Raw genomic sequence first — 12162 nt, 5'->3', positions numbered from 1 at the left:
ATAAGCTGGCAAAGCTGAAACATGTTCTGCAGAAGAGAAGTATTGAAAAATTATCACGTAGAAGCTGGATGAGTGTACGACTGATTTTTTTTAAAAAATATGCAAACTTCTGGCAGGATGTCAGATTTTCTTGGTTAAGAAGCTAAGAGTATACTGATAGAAGCCTCTGTCAAAAAGAATAATCTTTGACCATTCTGTGAGTCAATACATTTGCATTACTTCCTCTGTGGCCATTGAAGTAGAAAAGGTCAATCCAATTTAGAAATATGTTGACTTTAATAATGTACGAGAGGCTAGTCCAATTTAAGAAAGAAAAAACCTGACTTTAATTACCTCAAGAGAACTATAACAGAAGAAGGACTTAAAGAAAAGCTAACATTATCTCGATCTATTTCACCTTAAAATACATAAATGATGGTGTGTTCTGTCTTATTAATTATTTCTCACACAAGTAGGGGTAATGAGGAATATTGGCATTAATTTAGCCTGTGGGCAAACCACAACCACTTTTCCATACCCTCGTCTTGTTCTCTGTCCATCTCTAATTACATTTCAGTTCAGCATGGAATCTGCAAAATTACAAGTCTCAAGATAAATTGCCATAGCTTACCAACTCTGACTTACAATAATGGACCAATGTCAGATTTTGGGGATTTATAATATGGGTGACATTTTGCTAATGTTCAATATGATAAAACTGTCATTTTTAAATGATTTTTACAAAAATTTCTTCCTCATAATCAAGGCATTGAGAACCTAAGAAATGTATAAATTCTAGGCCAATTAACAAATTGCATCACGTTACCCCAATTATCCCTCCTTGGTCTGTCTGTCTCTCTATTTGTCTCTCTATTTCTTTCTGTCTCTCTCTCTATATATATAATTTGATCAATATCTGTCTATTTATCATCTATCTGTCTGTCTGTCTAGCTAGCTATCATTTAGCTAGCTATCTCTATTCATCATTATCAACAACATAATTATCATCAACATCAATCATCTAGTCTATCAATGTCACTAATATTCATGATTTGTGAGGAATACTATAAACATTCCTCAGAGTTTTGGTAACAGCCAGATTATAATTTTTGTCCATCTTGGAAGTTCAGTGGCATTTTCAATTTTCACATCATCTACATCGTAGAAAGAGAAGAATTCTTATGTACTATTGCTGCAAACAATTTCCTAATATGATTTGTTTTGCATAATATATAATATGCTGGAATATAATCATTTGGAAAACAAAAAGGTATTTCCCTTTCCATGTCCTACTATGTACAACCAAGGAGAAAACCTTTCCTTAAGTTTTCCCCTCTCAATTTAAATATAGACTTTTGTGTGTCTAAAGCTTGTCTATTAGAAGGAAGGAAGGAAGGAAGGAAGGAAGGAAGGAAGGAAGGAAGGAAGGAAGGAAGGAAGGAAGGAAGGAAGGAAGGAAGGAAGGAAATAAATGCAATTTTTATGGAATTGATTTTAAAATCTGGTTGAAAGTTCACCTGTGCAAATTGTAATGCAGTTGGTAGTGATAGATGTGCCTGCCAGGAATAGATTGCACCAAGGATTATATTTTAATAATCTGGGTGCTGGAATCCAATCTTTAGGACTTAGTGTGGTTTTTGAGATTTGTTCTCCAATTACAGACAATTAAACTACTCTGTCCTTATCACCATTATCACCATTTCTGTCTCAGCTTTCTGCACTCTTCCAATCTGTTTGTGTTTTTTTAAGTGCTGTAATGGAGGAAAAAAAATAGATGTTTCCTTTAGAGGAGAAACAATTTCTTCCACATTACCATACCCCTTGCCTGAGCCACCAAAAATTTATTCATTATATTCACCGAAATTGTCAATGAATTCTGAGGACGTCTGCTCCTGGGGAATGGACTTTCTTCTTTTATTCTGAGAGGTGCCCGATAGAACGTAAGTATCTCTGAAAGCAAAATACACACTGGAAACCTATTCAGAAATCAGTGAAAGGGTAGCTGTCAAAGGAGACAGCATAAAGTCCTCCGGCCTTGCCAACTTTGCATATCAAAAGCTTGTTTAAAAAAGCTTAGGGCAAATTTCCTTGGAGAGGTCCATATTCGTGCCCTGTCCAAGTGTTGAATTTTAGGAGGTGTTAAAAACAAATGAAGAAACCAACGAGTGCAACCAAAAATATATATGCTAAGCCTACTGGAAACGCCAAAATGCTTTTTATTTCTTGCTCTGCCTTCAGATCAGTTTGAAATCAATCCCCATTATTTAGGGACAAAGTTTGCCTCCAGCCATTAAGGAATGGCTCAGGGGAATTCTGGGAGATACAAAAAATAGAGAGAAAGAGAAAGAGAGAGAGAGAGAGTTGAAACTGATTTGCAGCTCAATAGTCAGAGTCAGACTGGAATTTCCTGGTTGCCAGGAAACATAGAATACCCAAGGTTGAAAACTAAAGTCCAGTGGAGCAATCAAATGAGAGCAAGCCAGTTTTTCTGGGCTCCTGTTTGAACCAGGAAATTGCATGTCCCAGGTCAGACTTCAAACAACAAAAGCTAAATCAGGGGTTGGAACATAGAATATCAGAGTTGGAAGGGACCTTGGAGGTCTTCTAGTCCAGCCCCCTGCTCTACCATTTCAGACAAATGACTGTCCAGTCTCTTCTCAAAAGCCTCTAGCACCCACAACCTCTAAAGGCAATGCCATTCCACCGGTTGAATGTTCTCACTGTCAGGAAATTTCTCCTTAGTTCTAGGTAGCTTCTTTCTTTGATTAGTTTCCTTCCGTTGTTTCTTGCCTTGCCTTCTGGTGCTTTGGAAAATAGTTTGATCCCCTCCTTTTTGTGGCAGACCCCTCAAATATTGGAACGCTACCATCATGTCTCCTCTTGTTCTTCTTGTTGCTAGAAAAGGGCTAGATAAGAACCAAGGGAAAATACCTGAAAAGAGACCCAGACTGGAACAGAATGGCTTCATTCTTAATGCCTTATTGAACCTGGCGTCAACCTAAATGAAGCCCTTTTCAGAATCTGCTCAATGCAAAAGACCAAGTGGGGTTTTCATCTCACCCTCACGCAACGCCGGAGTAATAGTAAAACTGTTACCACCATTTGATGGACACTGTTGAAATTTTGAAGCGTGTTGTGCAGTGGTGGGATTCAATTTTTTTTACTACCGGTTCTGTGGGCATGGCTTGGTGAGTGTGGCTTGGTAGGCGTGGCAGGGGAAGGATACTGCAAAATCCCTGTTCCCTCCCCACCCCACTAACCTGCTTTCCAGCTCCATTCTCCTGTGCAGGGCAACCCAAGAAGGCCCAGCCGAGGAGGCGGAGGAGAGATGAGGTTGGCGGGGCCAGTCAGAGGTGGTATTTGCCGGTTCTCTGAAGGACTCAAAATTTCTGCTACTGGTTCTCCAGAACTGGTCAAAACCAGAGGTGGTAATCAGCAGGTTCTGACCAGTTCTGGAGAACCGGTAGTGGAAATTTTGAGTAGTTCGGAAAACTGGCAAATCCCACCTCTGACTGGAGATTTTACAGTATCCTTCCTCAGCCCACCAAGCCACACCTACAGAACCGGTAGTAAAAATAATTCCACCACTGGTCAGAACCTGCTGAATATCTCCTCTGCTGTTGTGGGCACTACCTTAGTTTGAATGGCCAACTACCAATGAACAATCTATTAGGAGGAGCACTTGCAGAACCTCTCTAGCTTCCCAGGATACTAGTTACAGATACTGTGTTTCTACAGTTGGCAGTTAATTGATTTTTTTCCCCTTGCATGAAGGCATGCTTTTAAAACAAACACTCCCTTGAGGCCGTACCATTTCTATCTTCTAAGGCTGCCTCTGGGGTCTTAATCAGAGCCCAGAAGCATTCTTTGAAAAGTAGTTCGTGCCGGAAGACGTTGCTTTGACTAGCAAGATGTAGCTTTCGCATTCGTTTTTTTTTTTTTTTGGAAAAGTAAATGGATCTAATAGAAAAAGAAAATAGTGACAGGGATCCTTGTGGACACCAAGAGATACATTTATAGCTGCCTCCAACCCCTGGGGTGTTGCAAGCTTTTGTCACCTGCCAACTTTCTTATAATATTGTGATTCAGATTAAAAGGATTTTCAGATTCCAGAGCCATAGAGTTGGAAAGGGATCTTGGAGGTTGTTGTAGAGCGATGGTAAGGACGAGGCATGAGACCAGAGCGTACAACTAACAGGCTTTATTGCAATGAATAAAGGGTTGTCGCGTCTGCTAGCTAACTCGCAGACCAGCGGGCGACAACGGGCTGGCTCTGCTCGTCAAACGGAGCCAACCAATGGGAGCTGCTGGTGCTCCCGCTTAAACAGCGGACCTGGTTGGGAACTCCAACCAGTTCCACAGACATAACACCCCTTCCCTCCAGCTGCGAACATGCATAGTCTTGTAGGTACATGGGCTGTCTTCGCTGGCGCCCAGAGCGTCGCAGTTCGGGTGAACTGCCAGTCTGTGCCAAACCCTGGCTCTCGGAGTGCGCCTCAGCGGTTGTTGGTACCGGGGCTTGCCCTGGTGTGGTGCCCGACGGTGCTGGTGAAACCCCCTGCTCAGGTTGGCCCGATCGAGTCTCGAGGTCCGGCTGGTCGGCTGGGTCACTCGGTGGCTGGATCGGTGACTCTGGTTGGAAACTCGGGTTCTCCATCCAGTCCTCTCGCTCGTCTGGGAAAACCTGGTTCCGCAGGGGATCTCCATCAGGCGCGGGTGAGGCATTGTTGGAGCTGGCTGGTTGGCACGGGTTGGTATCTGTCGCGCCCATCCGTCGCCTTCTGAGTTGATCGACGTGTCTCCGCCACAGACGTCCATCCCCAAGAAGGACCCGATAGGATCTGGGGCCGGTAACCGATACGATCTGTCCTGGCACCCACAATGGTTCCCCTGCGTAGTTCCTGGCGTATACCAGGTCTTGTGGGGCGAAGTCTCTGACCAGGCTATCGGACCCTAAGGGGGTGTCTGGGCAATAGTGGGGGTGTAGCCTGTCTAGAGTGGTTCTAAGGCGTCTCCCCATTAAAAGTTCAGCCGGAGACTTGTTGGTGGTGGTGCAGGGGGTTGTGTGCTGGCTGAGTAGGAAACGAGACAATTTAGAGTGCCAGTCCTCCTGACCAAACCTGGCAAGTGCTTCCTTGGCTGATCTAACTGCTCTCTCTGCCATCCCGTTGCTAGCGGGATCATCCCGTTGCTAGCGGGATGGAATGGTGCTCATCGTGGAGAAGGAACAGGTTCGTCTGTTTCAAATTGTTATTCGAAATCACGCTCTTAAAAGAACGGCTGCGGTTGTCTCTCTGGGTTGCTTAGCTCTTTTTGAAAAATGCGCTCTTGGTGAGCGTGGGCGGCCTCGGCTGCTGTGCCTGAGGCTCGTTTCAGCGAATCAGCTCTCACAGTATCAGTTTTGAATTTCGCGCTCTGTGCGAGCGTGGGGCGGCTGCGGTTACAGCGCCCTTGCTTTCTCTCTCTGTGACTACAGCTCTTTGTAAAAACGCGTCTGGCTAGCCTTCGACCATCCCACCCTCATCGCCAGTGTTGTAGAGCGATGGTAAGGACGAGGCATGAGACCAGAGCGTACAAGTAACAGGCTTTATTGCAATGAATAAAGGGTTGTCGCGTCTGCTAGCTAACTCTCAGACCAGCGGGCAACAATGGGCTGGCTCTGCTCGACAGCCGGCTTATATAGCCGGCTGTCAAACGGAGCCAACCAATGGGAGCTGCTGGTGCTCCCGCTTAAACAGCGGACCTGGTTGGGAACTCCAACCAGTTCCACAGACATAACAGAGGTCTTCTAGTCCAACCCCCTGCCCAAGCAGGAGACCCTATACCATTCCAGACAAGTGGCTGTCCTGTCTCTTCTGAAATACACAAACCATCCTTTAAATAGTCCTTGGGTTTCCTGCCTAAGCAGGGGGTTGGACTAGAAGACCTCCAAGGTCCCGTCCAACTCTATGGCTCTGAAATCTGAAAATCCTTTTAATCTGAATCACAATATTATAAGAAAGTTGGCAGGTGACAAAAGCTTGGAACACCCCAAGGGTTCTATTCTATTCTATTCTATTCTATTCTATTCTATTCTATTCTATTCTATTCTATTCTATTCCACTCCACTCCACTCCACTCCACTCCACTCCATTCCAGTCTCTACTCTAATTCTATCCTATCCTATCCTATATACTCAGATTAGCCCATTCTAGGGGACGTAGAAGTGGTTATGGAGCTAAATCACACCAACATGTCTCTATTATTTCAGTCCTCTGAAAGGGGATGACCTGAACAATCAAGTGTTCTTGATTTAATGAGGTTTCAGTGTAAAATCAAAACCCGCTCTCCTCGCTAATATTAAGTTAATGCTTTGGGTACTTTTCATCCATAGGTCAACAGTGTTCACAATTCCAAGATCCATCCTTTGAAAACTAGGCCAAGATGCCTACAGATCCACAGTCTGTAGACTTCCCCCAAATCAAGACAGAGAAAGCCCAAGTAGTGCATAGACTCTTGAAACAAATTCCACCTGGAGAATTTAATGAGGCCTTCAGTGACTTACGCATGTTGGTAGAAGATGATGCTATGATGTGTGAAGAGGCACCTAGTCTCTGTGCCATGTACAACAAGGATCATTTCACACCAGTCCGAACCAAGAAATGTGAGGTCCTCTTGACTCGCCACAATGAGCTGGAAGAGAACTACTTCCTGGATCCACAGAACCAGATCTCCTTCAAGTACGACCACCTGAGGAGAATACCAAGTGACTTCCAGGCTCATCCTGAAGAGGACAAGAAAGGAGAACTATGGAGGAGAGCCCTCCACGAGGCCCTGAAAATTTATGTTGACAACCACTATCCTGATGGGCTCTGTAGCGTCTTCGTCAAGGACACAGCTATGCGGACGATTTTCGTGGCTTGCATTGAAAGCCACCGATACAAACCTACTGCCTTCTGGAATGGCTTGTGGAAATCAGAATGGACCTTTGCTCTAGCTCCGGCCTCTACATCCACTCAGGTGACCGGTGTCATCATGATCCAAGCGCACTACTTCGAAGATGGCAGCATGCACCTGACAACGGTCAAGGAGGCTGAGGAGACACTGCTGGTCACCGATGAAGCCCAGACGGCGAAGGACTTTGCAAAGCTGGTAGAAAAAATGGAAAATCAGACCCAGAGTAAAATCATGGAAGAGTACGACCACATGAACAGCAGCTACATAAAGTATTTTCGGAGACAGCTGCCCATCACTCACACCAGCCTTGATTGGGAAAAAATGGTGACGGTGAAGACTGTAGAGGCTCGTATGGTCTAGTGGAAGTCCTGCTTCTGAGTGGCCAGAGGAACAGGAGAAGAAAGGCAGCAAAGTTGGAGGAAACATCAATCGATGGACATATCTTCTAAAGTAAAGGAGCCAATAAAATAAGCAGTATAATAAAATAGAAGCCGCATGTCTACATCTTGATAGGAAGATGTGGAAGAAGAAATGCAGAGCTAGTGTATCAGAGGTGGTATTTTGCAGGTTCTGACCAGTTCTGGAGAACCGGTAGCAGAAATTTTGAGTAGTCCAGAGAATCGGCAAATGCCACCTCTGACTGGCCCCGCCCCCATCTATTCTCTGCCTTCCATTGAGTCCCAGTTGATCAGCTGGGTCTCCTTTGGCTGCCCTGCACAGGAGAACGGAGCTGGAAAGCAGGTTAGTGGGGTGGGGAGGGGAGCAGATTTTGCAGTAACCTTCTCCCAGGAGTGGGGAAGGAATGGAGATGTTGCAGTAACCTTCTCCTGCCACACCCACCAAGCCACGCCTACAGAACCAGAAGTAAAAGAATTCCAATTCCACCACTATACCGTATCCTGTAGAGCAATGATCCCCAACCACAGCAGCTTGGCAGTCCGGCTGCTGGGAGGGAGAGAGGGGAACCCGGCTGTGTGAGTGTGACTATTTGGTGCTTGTGTGCATGCAATTTGACTTGCATGAATGTTGGCAAGGCGTGAGCCTGCACCTGCATCTGGACTTGTGTGAGTTGAGCTGTGCGCTCGTGTGTACATGCGCCGGCCCACAGCTTGCACAAGTTCAGCTGTTCACGTGCGCAAGCACGCTAGCCCACTGCTTGATTGGCCCAGTTTCAAATAGGCAATGGCCTGACCCAGAGGGTGGGGACCCCTGCTGTAGAGATACAAGAGGGAAAGGGGAAAAAGCAGAGTGTAGCGTGTGGAAGTTGTGATTTTACTTGTTCTTATTTGTTCTTCCTAAAGCTATATTTGAATGCCTGGAAAAGCAACACGACCTTCAGTAAATGTATGGACATACAAGGAATGCGCAGATATTACCTGTGGTCTGTGTGCATGTGTGGTGCTTCATTCCCTGCCCAAACACAAGTCTATATCTGCTTCTATACTGGTGCATGGATACATACATATTTAACAGCTATTAAGTTGTGGGGGCCACAGGTTACTCAGGCTAATTCTCTTGCAGTATTCACGATAGAAAAACAGGGGTAAAGTGGTTGCCTTCTTATGTGTATACGTGTTTTCATAGATGTATATATTTTCGGGAGGTGCATCCCCATTCAGAGAAAACAGGCTGGGGAAGGAAGGAAGATAAGAAAGGAGGGAGGGTGGGAGGACATAAGGAAGGAAGGAAGAAAGAAAGATAGGAAAGGAGGGAGGGAGCATGGAAGGAGGGAAGGAAGGAAGACACGACGTTTCTTATCCCATTTCAAGTGTCCCATATATAATAGGAATTCCACAATTCCCAGCAACATGTCCCGCTAATTCCAGGTGGGGGAAAAGATGATCTTTGCAAATATTGAAAAAGCTGCCCCGGTGTTTCCCTCTCATGGCTAAGTGTTTACATGGCACTAACAACAACGAAGGGGTTGAGGTGTCTGGCAATTTGGAGAACCTCCAAGGAGTAGCAAGGGGGCCTCTTTCAGCCTTTGCCAGCAGGAGATAATGAGCCTCTCAGAAGTTAGCAGGAAGTCGGAGAGACACACACCCCACATTGCATAAAAAAAAAAAAAAAAACATCTGCTGTTATTCAGGGTGTTATTATTACAGATGTTTGCAATGGGATGCACTCTTGTGTGGAATCCCGTCTGAGCAGCATCAGTATCCTTTTTGTTCCATTCTCTTGACAAGACGGGCCTTGACCTATTTCCCAACACTGGCCATTAGTGGTGGATTGCAAACTTTTTAACAACCGGTTCTCTGGCTGGGTAGACACGGCCGGATGGTCATGTGACTGGGTGAGTGATGTCACTCATCACACCCAGCCCTGCCTCCCAGCCACTCACTTCAAAGGAACAGGTAGGATTCATCTGGTTGGGGCTAATCCCGTCACTGGCTGGCCCCACCCCTGCCCATTTTTCAGACTGTTTTGGGGGGCATTTTTCAGGGCATTTTCAGGTTGATTTTCAGGCTGTTTTTCAGGCTGTTTTCAGGATGGTTTTTGGGCCTTTTCAGGCCATTTTTTCCACACAAAAAACAGCTGAAAATGGCCCCAAAACCAGAAGGAGGCAGGGCCAGCCAGTGGTCTGATTTGCCGGTTCTCAGAACTGCACAGAATCAGAACAAGGGGTTAAGACAAACCCATCCAAACCTGCAGCAGTCCACTTCTGCCTGCCATCTTCTGGAGAAGATCATCAGTCCCAAAGACAGTTGGTGGGCTGACTTCCATCTTGCTTCCAAGCAGCAGAGAATTCTGGTACTCATTCATGCATTGGAATAAATGAAAACCGACAGTGAGCTACTGGCATCAAGATGAGCTAATTTTTTACACAAGCAGCAAAAGTCACTTCCCATCCTCCCTCTCTTCTCTGTCCGAAAATGAATAAGCTTGAGTAGAACGTTGCACTAGTAGACCTCCAAAGTCACATCCAACTCTGTGTATTCAAGGGAAGAATCTTTGGAGGCTCTGAGGCTTATGGAAACCCCAACATTGCTTCGCCCTGCAGTGGAGCTGGACAAATTCTGAGAACCAACTTTTATACATAGAGCCCTTTGCTTAGATCAAGGGGCAGCAACCTGTGGCTCTGGAGCCACATGCGGCTCTGGAGCCACATGCGGCTGTGGAGCTACATGCAGCTCTTTCATCCCTCTGCTCCCTGTCACCAGTCGGCTCCACAGTTGATAGGGCTTTTGGTTAGGACAGGTAGAGAAAAAGAACACTGTGTTAGGAGGAGACTCGATGGTGGCGGAAGCAGACTTGCGGTTAGCAGAGTAAAAAGGATGCCACACTAGGAGGAGACTCTGGTGGGGGAAATGGATTTCTGGTTGGCAGAGGAAAAAGGAGGCTTCTCTAGGAGGAGACTGTGGTAGCAGAAATAGACTTCTGGTCAGCCAAGTAAAAAGGCTGCCATGTTAGGAGGAGACTTTATGGTGGGGAAACTGGATTTCTGGTCGGCAGAGGAAAAAGGACGCCGTGCTAGGAGGAGACTCTATGGTGGGGGAATCGGACTTTGGCTCCAGAATTGAACAGGGGGCTCCCAGTTAGGACCTTTGTGGCTCTTTGAGTGATTAAGGCTGCTGACCCCTGGCTTAGATGGTCTCCCTCCCTTCACCTTCTGTCTTTTCAAAGCTGTCTGTCTTGCTTAAAAGTTTTCCCCAGCCTTATACCTTGCTGATGTTTCCATTTACAGTTATAGCAGTCAACTCTGAGTAATGATAAAAGAGGTCAGTGGAAGTTCAGCTCTTGTCAGTAAGAGAATGATCAGAGAAAGTAGAACAAATCTATTGAGTTGTTATAGCAGGCCTTCATTTGGCATTTCTTTCACTTGGGGAAAAAAAAGAATTGCTTCCTCTTTAAGATAATAGTGAGATGCATCAACAGTTCACAACTTGGCGGTCCATCTCGCAGCCAAGATCTAAGCTATTTTTGCAAAAGTCACCAAGATGCCAAAAGCAATATCAAGCTCTCGGACTTAAAAGCTTCCTGCAATCGAATAGGCTTTGGCCTGCGTCCATAACACAATTCAAAATGGTGGCAGTTCTAGAGAAATCTTGCCAAGGGTAGCAACTTTTTTTGAGCTCGATGGTGGAATTGAGACAGAATTTATGAATTGCCTTGCTAAACACTCGCTCCATTTCTGAGAATTGCTTCTGAGTAAATATTTATTTATTTACGCTGTTTATATCCTATTTTTTTAGCCGCATTGTCATCTGTGACTTGATGAGCTGTACAGATATTATGGCAATGTTTTGAAGTTGCAAAAAACTTTGACACTGCTCTAAGACAGGTCTGTCAAACTTGCAACCCATGGGCCGGATGTGTCATGTGCTGGCCATGCTCGCACCCGGTTTAGCAAAGGCAAAAAAAATCATGATACATCATGTGACGCCGCTGTGATGACGCGATTTAACACTCCTTCTCTAAGATGATCTATTGCTTTGCCTTATCTAGAGATAAAGGTTTATCCTGTCCAGACGTCTCCAAATCTAGGGCATCGTGCTCATCTCCGTTTCTATGCCATGTTCAAAGATGTTTTTGTGGTCATATGGCCTATATGCCTAGGTGCACAGAATGCTGCTATCTTCCCTCCGAAATGGTACCTATTAATCTGTCAGAGCTGCCATCGTATGCTTCCGCTTTGCATTGCTAGCTGCCAGCCTGCCATAAACTACGGGGAGAGGGAGCTGTTGGGAGGGGAAATGCTAACTGCTCACCATGCCTTCCAGAGACATCAACTCACCAACCCAAGGTCAAAACCCTAGGAATGGAATGCAGCGGCTCCCCAGCTAGCCCACCATTCTTGAGACTGTTTCTAAAACAATTAATTCAAATCTAATTGGACAATGGGAGACTTGGAAGGGGAGGAATGGGAGAAAAGTTAACCTTTGGCACACCTAAACTCTAGTTTCAGCTCTGCTTTATTGTAATCCACTTGGCTTTCAGTAAAAAAAATATACCTTTTACTATAAACGGAATCGAGGGTTTCCCTTTCCTAAAGGACCAAGTTGGGGCAGGTCTGACATAATCTACTTGCATTTGCCTGCTTTCCAAACTGCCAGGTGGGCAGGTGCTGGAGGAAGGAAGTGGAGCTCACCCCATTGCAGGGTGCTCGGATCTCAAACCTGGGCTTTAGCTTTCCAGCTGACAAGCTCAGCATCTTTAATCACTGAACCATTGCATCCCCTGCTCTCTACTACATAACAATTTTTTTGAAATTGATTAAATCAACTCACACATGTGGTTTTCAAATCT

The 12162-nt window shown here is 45.4% G+C and overlaps 1 pseudogene; it reads left to right on the top strand.

Annotated features, from left to right (window-relative positions):
* The first annotated feature begins 6335 nt into the window (after window positions 1-6335).
* LOC113441995 (F-actin-capping protein subunit alpha-1 pseudogene) lies at window positions 6336-7372 on the top strand (annotated as a pseudogene).
* The last annotated feature ends 4790 nt before the right edge of the window (window positions 7373-12162 follow it).

The sequence above is a fragment of the Pseudonaja textilis genome, chromosome 13, assembly GCF_049901715.1.
Source record: "Pseudonaja textilis isolate UNSWEBS1 chromosome 13, rPseTex1.2, whole genome shotgun sequence".
NCBI classification, from domain to species: Eukaryota; Metazoa; Chordata; class Lepidosauria; order Squamata; family Elapidae; genus Pseudonaja; species Pseudonaja textilis.
This window is presented reverse-complemented; position numbering and strand designations above follow the sequence as displayed.